Source organism: Triticum urartu, chromosome 2A (genome assembly GCF_056163025.1).
Source record: "Triticum urartu cultivar PI428250 chromosome 2A, HENAU_Tu73, whole genome shotgun sequence".
NCBI classification, from domain to species: Eukaryota; Viridiplantae; Streptophyta; class Magnoliopsida; order Poales; family Poaceae; genus Triticum; species Triticum urartu.
In genome coordinates, this window is record NC_141874.1 from 458,400,208 (window position 1) to 458,406,207 (window position 6,000).

Genomic DNA, 6,000 nt, shown 5'->3' on the forward strand with positions numbered 1-6,000 from the left:
CGTTCTAGTTTATCTTCTCGCCCGTTTATCGGAATCAGGTGATTCAAGCGCCTGGAGTTTCGTTTCGAAACCGCCGTTCCGTCTAATCAACTTGAACAAGTTTTTGCCACAGTAAAATTTGACCTAGTTTCAACTTGCTAGAACCGAGTTGTTTTTCCGCCGTTTTCCGCCGGTTGTTCGGTTCTTTCTTTCTTTGCAACCGGAGTTCTTAAGTTGAACTATCTGGTTCGTTCTCTTGTTTGAGTTTTACTTGTGCATTAGATGAGTACTTATTGTGTGGTTACTATTGTTTGCTTACGATAGATTGACCGGAGTGTGACGAGTAGATCTATCAAGAGTTTTGAGTGCGAATCATCTTCATCAACATTGCAGGCAAGTTCACACTTTGATCATACCTTTTCTACAACCCATGTTTTATTGCATTAGATCAATCCTCACACATTGCATGATTAGGATCTAATTAAATTGTGGGATGGGAAGTAGATGAGGTAGTACCTATTACCTGTATTATTATGAAACCTTTGGGAGTTACTTCTACGTTTGCTTATTATGCCATGCTATGCTAGTAGACGTGGATTGGGTGAGTGATATCCATGACAGATGTGAGTTGATAATTTTAATGGTTTATCTAAGGTGGCAACCTAACACACATCTGGGTGGATTGAGGCACCTGATGTCTATCAGGACTTGCCTGTTTTTTTTGGACCGCCACCCAGGCTCAAAGGGATCATAAGATCTTTCATGCTAGAAACTTCCGTGTGCAGCCACAAGCCATTATGGGCTCTGGCATAGTTGACTAAGTTGTGCGAACTCTTACGGGGTGGACTAGCAGATGTAGGGGTTGTAGGTGGTACGGTCTACCCCACATGTAAGGTGCTAGCGCTTCTGAAAGACTGTGTCTCGATCATCCGTTTCTCAAACACCCTGTAGTGCGAGAAACCAAACGGAGGCGATCGAGTCTTGTGGGGAAAAGTGCGCAAACCTCTGCAGAGTAACAAACTAATCATGATTAGCCGTGTCCCCGGTTATGGACAACTTGAGTATCTAGTACTTGAATATCATTGTGAATCTCAACATGTTACTTCTAATTAATGTTGTTGGGTTTTAATTATTTTTAATTGGGATTGAGAATGCTGTCAACCATTCTCAATGTTTCACAACCACCATGATAGTTAAATAAATTTATTCCTTTGTAGTAGGGAAAAATTGGCTTTACGCAAAAACCTTATAACCATAGAGCTTTCCACCAGCCAAATATGCATGTAGTGATAGCCATTGTTCATTATTCTCTATGGTGTGAATTTGCCAGTACATTCAATGTACTGACCCGTTTCGGGCTGCAACGTCTCATGTTGCAGGTTTCTTACGATGAGTAAGTGATATGTTAGGGTTACGGTTTCTACACTCAACTTTGCCGTTGGTGTTGATGGGAACCCACAACCTTGTTGCTTCCGCTATATGGATTGAGGTAATAGTATTTACGTTACTATATACATGTGATTTACCTTTGTTATAAATCCTTCGAGTACTGTGTGTGTCAGCATACTGATCCAGGGATGACACATAAGCACAGAGACCTGATCCATTCGGGTCGGGTCGCTACAAGATGGTATCAGAGCACATGTTGACTGTAGGACATGACCCTAGAAACTGGCAAGCCCATAGCAAAGATTTTTCTCTACAACTTTCCCTTTCAAAAAGATCTTTTACCTCTGTTCTCTTCCGAGCTTATTCAAAAATTCCCTTTAGTGAGACCATACCCCTTTCCCTTTTGACCACACGAAGATTCGACTAATGAGACCACTCCAAGAAGTACAGGATATCAGACTAGTAAGACCATTCGGAATGAAGAGGATTTTACCATACATTATGATAATGGAAACTACAGCTGTTGAAGACTCTGAAGACTAGGAGAATTGGAGGCTCTGAAGAATCCCTAGATTTGTATGACCTAGGAATGGCTACCCTTATGGAACTTGACAGATTATGGAAGTTGACAATACCCGAGATCAAGGTGTATCGAAGAAAGACTGAAACAAGGAGTACGAGAACTCGAAGAAAATCCTAAGGCAGGGGATATCAACTATGGAAGATAGCTCATGGCAATGACAAGGGCAGAAACACGGTTATCCGTGATGTCATCACCCGCTAATGCTATTGTCACCGTGCTGAGTTAAGGATGCAAGTCTTCAGAATGGATTTGATGGAAGAAGGCTGACAGAGCACCTATCATAAGATGAAGTTTTAACCCTAGCCGGTGTATCACCAGGATCTGGAGTATTACATCAAGAAGTTTAAGGTGGAGCTCCAGGAAGTCGTATTAGACAAAGAGCATTTCGTGAAGAACTTAGGTCCAAGAAGTTGAAGTAGCCAAGCTGGAGGAGCAAAACCTCTAGATACCGAAGATTTGTCGGGAACTTAAGGACAGTATGACCATGGTTCATGAGAAGGATGTTGAAACCAGAAGTTTGAAATGCAACTCCAGAATATTACAGGATGTCACGAGAGACTTCGCGTCAACAGAGTTGATCCGGCAAAAGAACTTGAGAAGGACAAGCATGATTGGAAGAAGCCATTGAAGGCATGAACAAGGCTTGAAGAGTTTGGAGACGTTGAAGATTTATTGACCTTTAGAAGACCAAACCCCTGTTATATACCTACGTTAGATGCGACGATTGTGAGCTGTCACTTGTTTGATGTTTTTCGACAGCCACAACAAAAATCTGTCTTTTCAAAACTGTTGTTTGCATTGTGTGTATCCCTCTTGATCTCTCTTATCTCACCCCAAAACCCATGGACCTAATATAGGATGAATGGAGATGAGCTTGTATTTTCAGGACCGAAGAGTCAATTGGAGACAGACCGATGGATTCAGAACATGGAGGATCATATGGAGAACAACCCTATAGTCGGAAAGGATATGGCCCAGCATGCTCTTCAATGCTTTGAAAGAGGTGCTGCTACTTGGTGGAGGATGTACCAAACCATGAATGGATGGCAAGGAGTAACCACTTGGAAAGAATTTAAGTTGACTTTGCCAAAGTCTCAGTTTGTGTCCCAGAAGTTGAAGCCTTATGGAAAGGATATGAAGAAAACTTGTGCATGCAAGCTTTGTGGAGAAATAGGACACACCCATAAAGAACACAAGGATGAATGCCCTAATTGTGAAGGAAGTCACCCAGTTGTAGAATGCCCAACCAGGCAGATCACTTGTTTCTTGTGTGAAGGGACTACCCACTACCCTGCTCAGTGTCACATTTACCCTTTGGTACAAAGAACCATCCAGCAGAAGGAAGAAACAATGAAAGGAGCCCTCATGGAAGGTTTAGAAGAACCTGTGATGAAGAAAGAGGTGGAGGACACACCCAAAGAGGAACCAATTAAACCCTACACCAAGTCTTGCTATTCATGTGGAGAAGAAGGACACATCTCCCAGAATTGTATGAATGGGGATCTAGTAGAATTCCCGATAGAGGAAGTAGAATATGACCCACAGGAAATAGAAGCCCTGATTGGAATGGAAAAGTCCAGAAAGAGAAACCGATTGGATTCCAGGAAGGACCTAAGTCATATCACCTGTTACAGGTGCAAGGAGTCAGGGCACTACCTCAACAGTTGCCCAAAAAGGAAACCTCGATACTTGCCAGAAGTAATATGTTTCAGTTGTAATGGAGCAGGGCACTTTGCCAGAGGTTGTCCGAAGGAGAAGGAGACTTGTGATAAATAGTTGAGTTTGTAACAGAAGTAATATAGTAGTGGTAGTGAGAACATTTTCTTTTATATAGAGGTAATGAGTTGAGGCATGTAATGGAAAAACAGGAGATTGTAATGATTTGAGAATTAATAAAGTTAGCCTCGTTGGTACTGATATGGATTTTATGAGTTGCTACTCTATGAAGGAGGATTTTGACCATTTTTGAGGATAAGAGAAATATGGTCTATGGAAGATTTGTGCATTTTAAAGGTGGTAGTACCCTGTAAGAACCCTTGACCCCCAGAAAGGATAAAGATACTCCACTGCGTGGATTTTGGACAAAATGAATACGAGTTTTGTCTCGATATGTGAGATGCCCCAAGAGTATGTGGGATGAAGTTGGAGACCGACAGTTGTTTGGACCAAATGTGATCAAGGAGTCAGAAGAGAATGTTAAGTTGATTCGAGATAGGCTGAAGGTAGCTCAGTCCAGGCAGAAGAGTTATGTAGACTCACAAAATCAAGGAGGTAGTCTATGAAATTGGAGACAGAGCATGTCTTCATGTGCTCCCTCTGCGAGGAGTTAAACGGATTGGAGTTAAGGGACAGTTAGCCCCGAGATTTGTAGGACCATACCGAGTTTTGGAGCGTATGAGAGAAGTGGCCTACAAGTTGAGTTACCCGAAGGACTGTCAGGAGTTCAAGATGTGTTTCACGGTTCCCAGTTGAAGAAGTGCCATGCAGAGATGGCCAATATTCCCTTGTAAGGACGCTTGACCGCAGAAAGGATAATGATGTTCCACGAAGTAGAGTATGGACTTCATAAGTATAAGTTTTTTATCTCGGTATGTGGAATAACCCACGAGGATGGGGAGATAAATTACTATTGGATATAAAGGAGGTATGATGTCGGAAATATGGATCAATGGAAACTCCATGATGAGTCAGAGTAATCATGTCCTAATATTGGTGCCAATAGAAGGAAGGAAGATGATACAATTGGATGGATTTAAGAATACTAGGAAGTTGGATGTTGGATTAGAGATCCCTGCCCCGATGAAGAGTTCAAAGGATTACAAGTGATGAGATGGGCCATAACCCACAGGCCCAGGACCTGCGAAGAAGCAAGCACATTCTTGCTGAAGGAAAAACCCTGGAAGAAGTTACGATTTTATCGACAGGCGATTTTATAGGAGTTTACGCAAAACCTGAGAGTTGTGAAGGAACGATAGATGTTTGTCTGGCTTGCAGAATCCATGGATTATCCGAACTTGGTTCGTCGACAAGAGAAATTCTGCAATGCTTGTGAGGATGACCGAGTGTTAGAATGCGAGATTCGCTAAACTGTATACATGGTAATGATTTGGGTGCGGGATGGATTGATCACCATACCGACTTACTCTTATTATTCGCCTTGCTATATGGGATGGTAAATCTGAGTGACTTGCCTATAGTATAGAGACGACGATATTAAACCTTGTTAAACCTTAGAATGGTATAAGAATTTTCCCTTGTACACGGCAGCTTTTTGCCAACCGTAGGTATTACGGTGAGGATCAACCAAGACCCATTTCCTGCAGGAGAAACCATAAATTGTTAACCACCATGAGATATCAATAGTTGTTTAGTTTTGGCGCCAGACCCGTCAGCTAAGAAGACCCAGTCTCGGAAGAACCTTACCTAGATGAAAGACAGAAGAATTGAGGAAAAAGTTATGCCACTACCGGAAGAGCCAGAGAAGGAATTTTCCGAGGATTTGAGAAGACCGACACTGTTAACAATATGGATGAAGTATATGAGTTTCGATGGAGCTGTAACCATACTTCTAAGGGTGGTAGCACCCCAGACCCCGGAGACGATTGATGGATTTTTTTAGGAGACCCCCAAACCCTAACCTATTTCCTGCTAGCCTCTCCGAATCTTGAGGACGAGATTCCTTTTAAGGGTGGTAGGTTTGTAACATCCCAAAATTCTAAATTTTGGAATGTTATAAACACATAGATAGATTGATTGATTGTTTGGTTGCTTGCGTGAATTGAGTGAAATTCGAATTCTTTTTGAAAGTTAAATGAGAGGGAATAAAAGGACTTTCCCAAACTTTCATATTGGTTTTCTGATCATCGTAAATTCAAATTCTTTTCAACACAAAACCCCGGAGAGAAGATGACATGACTTATTCCATTTATTTAAATGACAAGGGTGTTGAAAATATTTGAATTTCATTTGAAAATATTTCCAATTCAGAAACTTTAAGCAACTCAATGATTTTCACGAGAGAAGATAAAATGACTTCTTCAAATTATGAA